The sequence below is a fragment of the Drosophila mauritiana genome, chromosome 3R, assembly GCF_004382145.1.
Source record: "Drosophila mauritiana strain mau12 chromosome 3R, ASM438214v1, whole genome shotgun sequence".
In the NCBI taxonomy this organism is placed as follows: domain Eukaryota; kingdom Metazoa; phylum Arthropoda; class Insecta; order Diptera; family Drosophilidae; genus Drosophila; species Drosophila mauritiana.
Window position 1 is genome coordinate 2267377 of NC_046670.1, and position 12806 is coordinate 2280182.

At 41.3% G+C, this 12806-nt stretch overlaps 2 non-coding genes across 2 annotated transcripts; both read left to right on the forward strand.

Annotated features, from left to right (window-relative positions):
- Nucleotides 1-231: 231 nt before the first annotated feature.
- LOC117146128 lies at nucleotides 232-381 on the forward strand. The gene has a single exon (XR_004459746.1). It is a non-coding gene; the product is annotated as a U1 spliceosomal RNA (small nuclear RNA).
- A 6269-nt stretch (nucleotides 382-6650) lies between these two features.
- LOC117146146 lies at nucleotides 6651-6815 on the forward strand. Its single transcript, XR_004459765.1, has one exon. It is a non-coding gene; the product is annotated as a U1 spliceosomal RNA (small nuclear RNA).
- The last annotated feature ends 5991 nt before the right edge of the window (nucleotides 6816-12806 follow it).

Below are 12806 nucleotides of genomic sequence, written 5' to 3' on the forward strand. Positions count from 1 at the left end.
TATGCTCTATGAATGACCATCAATTCCATGCTGAAATGCTTCCTTCTTCCTGCTTTAAACATTTTAAACCATATAAAACGCTATTGTCGAGTATCTTGACTATCAGATACCCATTACTCAGCTAGACAAATAATATAATAAAAATAAATCAAAATGATTTTCAAAAGTGGGGGAAAAACTCTTGGGAGATATACCACGGCTTCATTATCCTGAATAATGGGCAGACAACCAACTTTTCCAAGAAGCACAGAACATAAGCAAAATCGGCCATTTTCTTGGCCATTGCACCTCGGCTGAGTTGACCTCTGCGATTATTCCTAATGTGAATAACTCGTGCGTGTAATTTTTGTTAGCCGGGAATGGCGTTCGCGCCGTCCCGACATTCGTAAATAAATATGTGGAAAAGAAAACTCTTTTCCTTCTCAAATGAAGCGTCTAGGTAGTGAAAATAGGCCGTTCGATTATTTTTGATTTTAGCAATTATTTTATTTTATACGCGTTTCCAACTACATCAAGATCAAGAGCAGAGTCGATCTAGCCATGTCCCCATGTCCGTTTGTCCGTATGAACGTCGAGATCTCAGGAACTATAAAAGCTAAGAGGTTGAGATTCAGCATACAGATTCTAAAGACCCATGTTGCCACGCCTAACGCCCACAAAATTGCCACGCCCACAGTTTTGAAAAACGTGTTGATATTTTTTCACATCTGTATTAGTCGTGTAAATTTCAATCGATTTGCCAAAAAACTTTTTGCAACGCCCACTCTAACGCCCGAAAGCCGCCGAACCGGTCACGCCCACACTTTGGCACAATTTTAAAATTGGTTCTCTTATTATTCCCCAATACCTATCGATATATAAGAAAAATTATGAAATTTCTGTTCGCATTCACACTCGGGACGCTCGACTATAAGATATGTTTTAAGATCTTTTTATTCTGTTTTTACAAAAATAAACATCAACAAACACCGTGTGCAGGAGAGCGGCCTAGCAAAAGCGACGCTGGCTGGAATGCGAGAGGAGTCAGGTAGAGCGGGAAATAGTGGACCTTGGACCCCGGCAAGCGGAGAGACCTTGAGCTAACGGACCTGGGACTCGAACCAGCCAAGGGCACGGAGGTCGAACGGTAACGGTGCTTGCTGTGGACGAGCACATAGAGGGCGCACCGTGCACTAACTGGCCCTTGTTCCCGAGTGGGCCGTGTGCAAAAGGGGAAATAACGGGATCCCCGCTGCCTATAAATGAACGGCGCAAGCGCAGCTCGAGGCAGTCAGTCCAGGAGAGTACGGGCGCGAGTCGCGCAGTCAGGACGCGGTCGCGCAGTCAAACAGTCGGAACAGAGTTCGAAGGTGAGGCAAACTGTATCAGTTCTGTTTTCGATGGTGTTTTGTAAAAGAACCTGAGTATCTTCTCTTCTTTGATAACTTTTTGAGGAGCTTCCTGAATACACTATGCCTTTAGTGGAGTTGAACCTGTTGTGCCCGGACACGCTTACTGTGAAAATGTTGACTTCAATTGACTTCAAGTTCATTCATTCATTAAATCTTTCGCGCCAAGCAGCAACCCCTCTTCCACTGTGTCTTGGCTGCGGCAATTGATTTAGTTAGTTCTTAAGCATTTACAATCGACTCTTAATCTTGTTTTCTGTTGAATGCGAAATGCTGTTCCTTTTTGCTACCTTTTGCACTTTTTGGCACTTTGTGTTGGATGGATTGCGGAGATGATGATGCTCTGAGCATCATGTTAACCTTATATATGAAAAAATTACCATATAGCAGCATATTGTTTTATTAACTATGAACCAACTAAAGCAGAGGAGACAGTAATCCCAATTCAATTCACAGTAATAGTAAATCAAAGGATGAGGATTAGCAACCCATTCAGACAATGTGGAAATTCAAATTACCTTACTCAGTCTTGTGTAAGCTCTCAGCCTGAAAGCACCCACGTACGTATCAAATTCTAAGGAACGAAAAATAAAGACAAAGCAAAACAAAACAAAAAAATCAAAATTACAAGAATAAAGAGATCGTTATCTGTTGACACCGTTATGTCACCTAAAGCAGTCAGAAAGGAGTTGAAAAAACAAGACACTGGGCAGCAGTCCTATGTCAATGCAAACTATTATTCTCCGCTTCAAACTCAGTTGAGCAAAGAAGATGAAAACACTGATAAGAACGATATTGACTGTGAACAAATCATCACCAAAAACAAAGTTTACATTTCTCCAATAACTGTGCTTAAATGCTCAGTGGAGCAACTGCATAACTTTTGCAAATCAATTAATTGCTCCAAATACTCTATTAAAAAAATTTCTATTGGAATTAAATTTTTTCTGTATGGACATAAAAGACATAAATCCTTCATTAAAGGGAAAATTTTAATTCTTCTCTTACGCTGATAAAAATGTTAAACCCTACAAGGTGCTACTTTTTGGACTTGATGATATGGACCCTAGTTCTCTAAAATCTGATATCATTGGTTTAGGCCTACAATGCCTCGATGTTAAGCGCGTAAAGCGAACGAGACCCGATAACTCAGTTGTAATCTTTTATGTGATCTATTTCACAAAAAAATCAGTTTCGCTTAATGAGCTCAGAAAATCATACTCCGTCATAAATTATGTTATAGTAAAATGGGAATATCAAAGGAGAAATAGCAACCAAATCACCCAATGCTACAATTGTCAGATGTTTGGACATGGATCAAGCCAATGCGCAGTCAAATCATACTGTTCAATCTGTGCAGGAAACCACAAAACTACTGAATGCCCGGAAGGAGCTGCTGTCAAATGTGCCAATTGTAATGGCCCGCAAAAATCTAACGACCCCGGCTGCCCTAGCAGGTTATGTTAATGTAAGATCTCAATTCCAGTCAAATCGAGTAAGACCAAAAGCTAACTTTATTTCTAAGCCTCCGCAGCTGGGCTATACTAAAAATTTTCCAAACACTCTTAATCAATTTATTTTAAATCCAAACGCCACCTGGGTTAAACCAAATGTAATGTCAAATACGGGTGAAGAGCTTTTCTCTTTAGAGGAAATTAAGTCCTTAACATTTGATCTCATTAGAAGTTTAAGAAACTGCAAATCCAAGGCAGATCAATTTGAAGTGATAACCTCACTGGCTTGCAAATTTCTAACATAATGTTAAACAATCTTTCAATATTAACTTGGAACGCTCGAGGCGTTAGGAACAAAAAAGATGAGCTTTTTGATTTTCTTAAAAGAAAGAACACAGATATTTGTTTATTAACCGAAACTTGGCTAAATAGTTCAATTTCAATAAAACACAATAATTACTATTGCTACAGGTATGACAGATCTTGTAGAAGAGGGGGAGGGGTAGCTGTAATCATTAAAAAATCTATCCGCCATACCTTGCTACCCCTTCCCAACACTAAAACGGGAAACTTTGTGTTAGGAGGCGACTTTAATTGCAGGCATAGACTTTGGGGTTGTAACCGAGCCAACGCTTGGGGTTCAATACTAAATGAGTTTTTAATGTCACGTGGCTTATCAGTTCATTTTCCTGACCAACACTCCTATTTGCCAGCGAGTAGTAGAAGTCAATCCTCTACACTTTTATAACAAATAGCTTCCAATCAATAAACTATACTATAGCAGTCAATGATCTGGGCTCAGATCACCTCCCAGTCCAAGTTTCTCTTCAATCAAACTTCACCAGAATCAAAAAATATTTGTTTGATTTTACAAACGCAAATTGGATTGTTTTTGGTAGAGTTATCAACCAATTAATTCCAGAATGCGAATCCATTTCCATTCAAACACAAGCTTACATAGACAGGTTACTAACACATTTCAACTCAGTCATCCTTACAGCAAAAGAACGCTCCATTCCGAAAAAAGAAATTCGATTTGCCCAAAAAGCTATTCCCCTCAACATATTATCAATAATTATGCGGAGAAATCGACACCGTCGAAATTGGCTAAGGTACAGAAACAGAGCTGATCTGGTTATAGTTAGATGGCTCAGCCAACTTATCAATTGCAAGTTATCCAAACTTAGAAATGAGCATTGGAATGACGTTTTATCCTCGCTCGAAAAAAATTCTTCCTCCTTTTGGAAACTATCAAAAGTTATAAAGAAGAAAAATACCAGCATTCCAATTTTAAGACAAAACCAACAAAATTTTCCAACAGCTGAACAAAAAGCCGAACTATTGGCATCAATATTCGCCTTGAATCATTGCCATTCAAACAATCTAAGTGATCCTATAACAATATCTGAGGTCACTAACTTTATGACATAATTTGACTCGTCGTCAGTAAATGAGGAGTTGTACTTGTCGGACTATCAAGAAATTTCTTCGGTCCTTAATAACCTTAAATTAAAAAAATCTCCTGGTCTTGACAACATTGATAACATGTGTTTGAAAGCTCTCCCTAAAAAAGGGGTAAAGTATTTAACCTTGATTATTAATGGTTGCCTTCGCTTAGGTAATTTTCCACAGAAATGGAAACACTCCAAGGTTATCCCCATTTTAAAAACGAACAAGCCCCCAGAGTGTCCCACATCTTATAGACCCATAAGTCTGCTCTTCTTGTTCTTGAGAAAGTTATCAAAAAAAGGATTTTCGACTTTACTGAAAACAATGATATACTTCCTTCCCAGCAGTTTGGTTTTCGTCCTGAACACAATACTGCACACCCTCTTTATAGAATTAAAAAAATTTTTAAGTCGAACTTTAGTAGATCCAAATCCACAGGAATGGTCTTACTAGATATTAAAGCGGCCTTCGATTCTGTTTGGCATGAAGGTCTTGTTTACAAATTGAATCGTTTACATTTTCCGCCTAAAATTATTAAAATAATAAGAAGTTTCCTCAGTAACCGCTCCTTTGCTGTATATATATGTGATTATCAATCTCGAATATATAACTTAAGTGCAGGCTGTCCGCAAGGATCTTGTCTTCTTGTCACTTTTGTACAATATATTCACCTCTGATTTCCCTGCCTTAAATGGATGTACTGCATCAATTTTTGCAGATGATACTGCAATTCTTTGCACTGGAACCCTTGCAAGTAATATTACAAATTCTCTTCAAGTAGCTTTTAATACCCTTGTGGCATATTTCAATAAATGGAAAATTCTTGTAAATTCAGACAAAACTCAAGCTATATTTTTTACAAGAAAACGGAAAAATATTTATATCCCAACGAACAGTATATTTCTCAACCAAGTGGACATAAATTGGGAAAACAATGTCCGATATTTAGGAGTCATCTTAGATAAAAAGCTTAATTTTTCAGATCACATTCAACATATTATAAAGAAAACAAATATATTAGTTCGCATTTTATACCCTTTTATAAATAGAAATTTTCGACTAAGCATAGAAAATAAAATGTACTTATTAAGATCTATTTTTTAGTCAACAATTTTTTACGGGGCACCGGTTTGGGCCGATGTTGCTAATGTTCATATTTATAAAATCCAGGTAGCACAAAACAAAATATTAAAAATGATATTTAATCTTCCGTGGCATTACTCTACTGTGTAGTTGCACAACTTAGCTGGGATTGAACTGGCCTCAGAGAGATTGGCCAAATTACACACCAACTTTGTAAATAGAAACATTAATTCTAATTATTTACACCTTCAAAATGTTTAATATTATTGTAAGATATAAGTCTAGTTATTAAGATAGTTTGAAATTATTAGTTTTAAGTTTATATATTAATGTTTCTTTATGGGGGTTTCTTGTACTAAAATTTTCCCCTCATTATAATCAATGATTAATCCCAATTTATCTTCTGCATAAAACATATTTCTAAGTAGAAAAGGTTGAAACAGGCCTGTACTCTTAATGCTCATGTATCATAATCACTCACACTTGTGTAATATTGCAAATTTTTTATAAATTAAGTGTAATATATATATATATAAATATAAATATATATATATATATAAATATATATATATAAATATATATATATATATATATATATATATAAATAAATAAAATAAATTACCTTACTGTAATTAACATTATTATTATTAATAATTAATTTTAAATTTCAATAATATCAATAATTAATATATAAATTTCAAATATCAATAAATGAAAGTAACACGAGAACACCTTGTTTAAGTTAAATTTTAAGGTAATTATTTTATACTCTTTACAAAATGTGGAGTCAATTATAAGGAAAGTGACAGTGTAGTGAAGAAAATGTCTACTTTAGTGTATACTAGTACAAGATTTTAAAATTCGTCCGAAAAATAAGAAAACAAAATAAAATCAATTTTATTATGATTTGAATTGTGTGCTCCTTAAATTCCATTGAAGTTTAATTGGCTGTTCGGATCGAATGTCTAAGAAAATACTTCCTGATAACAGCGATTTCTTTACAAGAATACTGTGTAAAAATAAATCAATATAATTAGAACAGACTCAAAATCAAATTTTATATAAGATTTGGTGAACAAGAACGGTTTCAACGTCAGAGTACAGGACCAAGGTATTCATTTCAGCGAATTGATTTTAGTCGTTTTTTTAGAATTCCTCTGACTCCAGTGTAATTCAGTTCAGTGATTCAGTGAGTTTTTGTTCATACCACCACAATAATTCCCAACTAGTTCTAGTTGCACCCTCATGGAAACCCCTATGCTGAGCTGAGCAAAGCATACTTACCTGGCGTAGAGGTTAACCGTGATCACGAAGGCGGTTCCTCCGGAGTGAGGCTTGGCCATTGCACCTCGGCTGAGTTGACCTCTGCGATTATTCCTAATGTGAATAACTCGTGCGTGTAATTTTTGTTAGCCGGGAATGGCGTTCGCGCCGTCCCGACATTCGTAAATAAATATGTGGAAAAGAAACCTCTTTTCCTTCTCAAATGAAGCGTCTAGGTAGTGAAAATAGGCCGTTCGATTATTTTTGATTTTAGCAATTATTTTATTTTATACGCGTTTCCAACTACATCAAGATCAAGAGCAGAGTCGATCTAGCCATGTCCGTTTGTCCGTATGAACGTCGAGATCTCAGGAACTATAAAAGCTAAGAGGTTGAGATTCAGCATACAGATTCTAAAGACCCATGTTGCCACGCCTAACGCCCACAAAATTGCCACGCCCACAGTTTTGAAAAACGTGTTGATATTTTTTCACATCTGTATTAGTCGTGTAAATTTCAATCGATTTGCCAAAAAACTTTTTGCAACGCCCACTCTAACGCCCGAAAGCCGCCGAACCGGTCACGCCCACACTTTGGGACAATTTTAAAATTGGTTCTCTTATTATTCCCCAATACCTATCGATATATAAGAAAACTGATGAAATTTCTGTTCGCATTCACACTAGCTGAGTAACGGGCACTTGATAGTCGGGACGCTCGACTATAAGATATGTTTTAAGATCTTTTTATTCTGTTTTTACAAAAATAAACATCAACAAACACTGTGTGCAGGAGAGCGGCCTAGCAAAAGCGACGGTGGCTGGAATGCGAGAGGAGTCAGGTAGAGCGGGTAATAGTGGACCTTGGACCCCGGCAAGCGGAGAGACCTTGAGCTAACGGTACCGCGTTGGACCTGGGACTCGAGCCGGCCAAGGGCACGGAGGTCGAACGGTAACGGTGCTTGCTGTGGACGAGCACATAGAGGGCGCACCGTGCACTAACTGGCCCTTGTTCCCGAGTGGGCCGTGTGCAAAAGGGGAAATAACGGGATCCCCGCTGCCTATAAATGAACGGCGCAAGCGCAGCTCGAGGCAGTCAGTCCAGGAGAGTACGGGCGCGAGTCGCGCAGTCAGGACGCGGTCGTGCAGTCAAACACTCGGAACAGAGTTCGAAGGTGAGGCAAACTTTATCAGTTCTGTTTTCGATGGTGTTTTGTAAAAGAACCTGAGTATCTTCTCTTCTTTGATAACTTTTTGAGGAGCTTCCTGAATACACTATGCCTTTAGTGGAGTTGAACCTGTTGTGCTCGGATACGCTTACTGCGAAATAATAAATTGACTTCAAGTTCATTAACCTAGTTGCTTGGTAAAGTCCTTTGGTTTTAATTAATAATGTTCCAGCTGGACTTTTTTTTGGAAAAGCGTGTCCACGTGTGAATTCGAGGGTTTTTCGGGGTTTTAAATCTACATTCGTGAGTTTTTCAGAACTTATCTGATCTGCTTATAACAATCAATTTCAGCTCGTAAATTGTCCGGATAACGGCGGCCTTCGGTGGTCTACTTTTGTAACTGCTTCTGAATGAATGTATTTTTTTCTTCTTAAGATTTGTTTTGATTCTGATTTGTTTTATTAAATAAGTTTGGTTTTTGCGATCATTTGGTTTGCGATGCGAAACGACCACTAAATATACATATATATATTAAATATATATGTATAGGCAGTGTGTCACTTAAAACTTCTTACAGTTAACTTACCCCGCAAACTTTGGTTTGCTTTATGTTACATTTCTTTGAATTGCTTAATAATTACAAGAAGTTCCGTTGGAAGAAAGAAAGAATAATTTATCACTAAAATTATGGCTAGAAGCCGATTAAATATTCAACGTGTAAAAGGAGGTTTTAAACATTAAAAATAAGTGGCCGTCCGTCGAAAGTATACGATAAGGACAACCGAACTCTGAAACACTATAGTTACCGAGATCTTGATGTGCAGACGGACGGACACAAGAACATGCCCTTTATTGAATTATAACCTTAATTGCAAAATATCACTTTGTTACACAGAAAGATTACATTGATGGAGACCAACAAATCTATTAATTACTAAATAAATTATTCGGTGAAAAGGTTCGTGTCTAACAATACGCACCTGACAAAGTGGATAAAGTGAAATTAGTTTTCGCGGTAATAAACTTATGGACAAGTCCAGAATACTGGCACATATAGCAAATAGTGACCCCCCAAGTCACTAACAGTGAAATAATAGTGAAACGAAAACATTTTCAAACCGATTTGGTTTACTTGCGCATCTCACAGCCGACAAACAAGTAGGCAATGAAATTTACGATCTGTATGACCAGCCCAGTACCAGTCATCAAGCTGCTATTGCTGCCGCTAAGCAGGATGCAGCCTCCGCTGGTACCACTAGTTCAGTCAAAAAGGCGCAGTCCAAACCACCTCCTATAGTAATGGAGGGAGTGGACGACGTATGCCTGATGATGCAGAGCATTGAAAGTATAGTGGACCTAGAAAAGGTTGAGGCTAGGGCGTCAATGAGCGCTGTCCTAAGGCTTTACGCGGCTGGCGCTAATACATTTCGCGCCATAGTGAACTGGCTCGAGATCGAAGAATATGAGTTCCACTGCTACCAGCTTAAAGAGGACAGGCCTTACAGGGTATGCGTGAAAGGCCTGCACCACAGTACGCTACATCACATAATCAAGGATGAGCTGGAAAAGATCGGGCACAAGGTTCTCGATATTCATACACCGCTTAGGCGAAAAGAACCGGGTACCTCAAAAGCGTCGCCAGTCAACATGTTCTTCCTAAATATTGCTGCTGCGACAAACAATAAGGAGATCCTGGCGGTAAAGGCACTATGACATATGAGAGTAGTTATTGAGCCTCTCCGCAAGCGTAACGCTATTGTCCAGTGCCATCGTTGTCAGCAGTTTGGCCACACAGCTAAATACTGCCGTAAGGCCCACATTTGTGTGAAACGTGCCGACGAACACCCAGCCAAGGACTGTACCAGGCCACGCATCGAGCTGTGCACTTGCTACAACTGTGGCGGTCAGCATCCTGCAAACTATAAAGGTTGCAGCAAGCTACAAGCGTTCCTGCAGCGATCCAGACCCAGAAGTGGAGTGGCTGGAAGAACAGAAGTAAACGAGCGACCAACTTCACGGGGCTTAGCTGGAGGTAAGGAGATCCCCTCTTCTCGAGGCGGAATATCTTATGCAGATGTGGCTAGAGGGTCCATTCACCACAAGCAACCACTGAGCCTGACGCTCCAACAACAGAAGCAACAGCAACAGCCCAATGATGGAAGTCCCAGTCGTCAAAGGAGCCGCAGCCGGACAAGGACGTCTAGGGGTACACTTCAGCGCTCGACGGATGCTAGCAGCAGCATTGAAGCCATCCTGCAGACGCTTAATGAAAACATTAATTCTTTGCGCTCGATTCAAGAGAAGCAGATGGAATTAATGATGATGATGATGAAGCAAGAGCAACAACAGTCACAGCAGCAGGGGCAGATTATCAATCTGCTCACTGCTCTCCAAGCGCGTCAAGCGCCATAATGATGCCGCTGCGCATCCTAGTGTGGAACGCCGACGGCGTATCCACGAAGTTGCCTGAAGTAGAGTGCTTCGTGCGACGTCACGAAATCGATGTATTACTGCTCAGCGAGACACACTGCAAGGGGGCAGAGACGCCTAAGCTATTCGGATTTGTAGCCTACACTGCCAATGATCCGAGTGGTGGCAACGCCAAAGGTGGAGCAGCTATCTTAATCAAATCTAGCCTTGCCCACTTTCCGCTAACACCAATAGCCACTGCCAAGGTGCAACTTGCGCCGGCGGTTATTGAAACGGCACTGGGTCCTATAAGCTTTGGAGCGGTCTACTGCCCACCGAGATTTGCATGGACTACGGACGAGACGAAATTCGTTGTTGCAGGCGATTGGAACGCGTCCCACTGGCTCTGGGGTGCGGGAAGGAGCAACCAAAGAGGCATTGCATTAGCGAATCTCGTCCTAAATTCGGAGATGGACTCGCTAGCAACAGGAGGACCAACAAGATACCCGTACGGCAGTAGAGGCTCACCAGGGTACATTGATTTTGCACTGACAAAGGGTGTGCTGGGTTGTTAAGCTTAGCTCCGACCACCTGCCTCTGGCTTATCACTAGGCGCACTAACCTGGAGGTATTCCAATCGTAACTGGAGTCCACACTGCCCCTCAACACTGCCTTAAACTCTGGACAGGACGTTGATGATGCTATTGAATTGCTCACCAATAATATCAAGTCAGCAGATCGATTGGCAGCTCGCAGCATATCTCGGCAGCCCGCGGCAGATCGAATCCCAATAACCAGGGAGATCCTGCTGCTTATAACTAAGAAGAGGCGCTTACGCACTAGGTGGATGAGGTCTCGTCACCCGTTGGACAAGACGGAATGGAATCGAGCGCTGAGTAGGCTCCGATGCGCGTTGGTGATGCATAAAGCCAACCATGCGACGAAAGGCTTGCCAATACTGGAGTAGAAAGCGAAGCGACGCATTCGCTGTGGAAGGCCACGCGCGCAATCAAAAGGCGTTGCACGAGGAAGGCGCCACTAATCGATAGCAACGGGACATGGTGTCGGACCGACTTGGGACAAGCGGAGGTATTCGCTGCGCACCTCGCCGAGCGATTTCAACCATTCAAGCTTGCCAGCCTGCAACAGGTTGAAGAAACTCAGGACCAGCTGAACCAAGCGCTTCAAATGGATATGCCAATCACGTCGTTTGAACCCTGCGAGGTAGCCGAAGTCATTGTGCGCCAGAGTAACAACAAAGCACCTGGACATGACGTCATCTGCAACGCCACATTGAAGGCCCTGCCCAGACACGCGATCCTCTACATAACGTTGGTTTTCAACGCTATTGTGAGGTTGCAATACTTCCCTTATCAGTGGAAGCTCGGGATGATCTCCATGATCCACAAACCTGGCAAGCCGGAAAGGGAGCCCGCCTCCTACCGGCCGATCAGTCTCCTCCCTTCAATTTCGAAGGTGTTTGAGAGACTGATTGCTGTCCGGATTGTAAGGATTATGGAAGCCCAGGGGATTACCCCTGAGCACCAGTTCGGTTTCCGTGCTGGCCACTGTACTGTCGAGCAGCTCCATCGAGTCGTCGAGCAAATTCTGACGGCCTACGACAGTAAGGAATATTGTAAAAGCCTCTTCTTGGACATTCGAGTAGCGTTTGATCGAGTGCCGAGAGCCTGTATAGCCACGACATGCCGCAGCCGGATGTAAGCCTTTACGGGAAATCTATGTTGGCCACATTTGCCGATGACGTGTGCGTCACCTACAGGTCCCGATGCGAGCACGACGCAGCCGATGGTATCCAGGACTTTGCATACCGGTTCTCGGAATGGGCAAGACGTTGGAACATTGGCATCAATAGCAGTAAATCCAACAACGTCTGCTTTACTTTAAAGCGGAGAACGCCACCGCCCGTCTACATCGAGGAAGCCCCCGTACCACAGCCGAACGCAGCAAAGTACCTTGGAGTGCTTCTGGATCGCAGACTCACATTTTCCAAGCATGTGACCGACATCAGAACGCGCCTACGTGCTAAGGTGGCGAAGCACTACTGGCTACTTTGTTCGCGCAGTAAATTGTCGCTATCCAACAAGCTGACAATTTACAAACAGATCTTAGCACCAAACTGGAAGTATGGGTGCCAAATCTGGGGCTTGGCATGCGACAGCCAAATCAAAAGAATCCAGGCTATTCAAAATAAGGTAGCAAAACTTATCACCGGCTGCGAGTGGTTTGTTCGAAACACCACTCTGCACAGAGACCTTAAACTAGCAACGGTATTTGACGAAATAAACCAGCACTCGAGCAGATACCATGACAGGCTGGAGCGCCACAGAAATCGGCTGGCCAGCGCTCTAAATAGATCTCGCCCAACAAGGAGGCTCTATAGAAGGCAACCGAGGGATCTCATTACCCGATCTCCTTTGACAAGGGTCCGCAGAAGCTGACGCTTATCTTAAATCCTATTTGTTATATGTGATTGTTATGTAATTCTAGTTAAATTACTGTAAATTTGAAAAAGCTAACTATAGTTAGCCGGCGAGCCCAAAATGGGCTGAATTAATAGATAAGAAGGACACA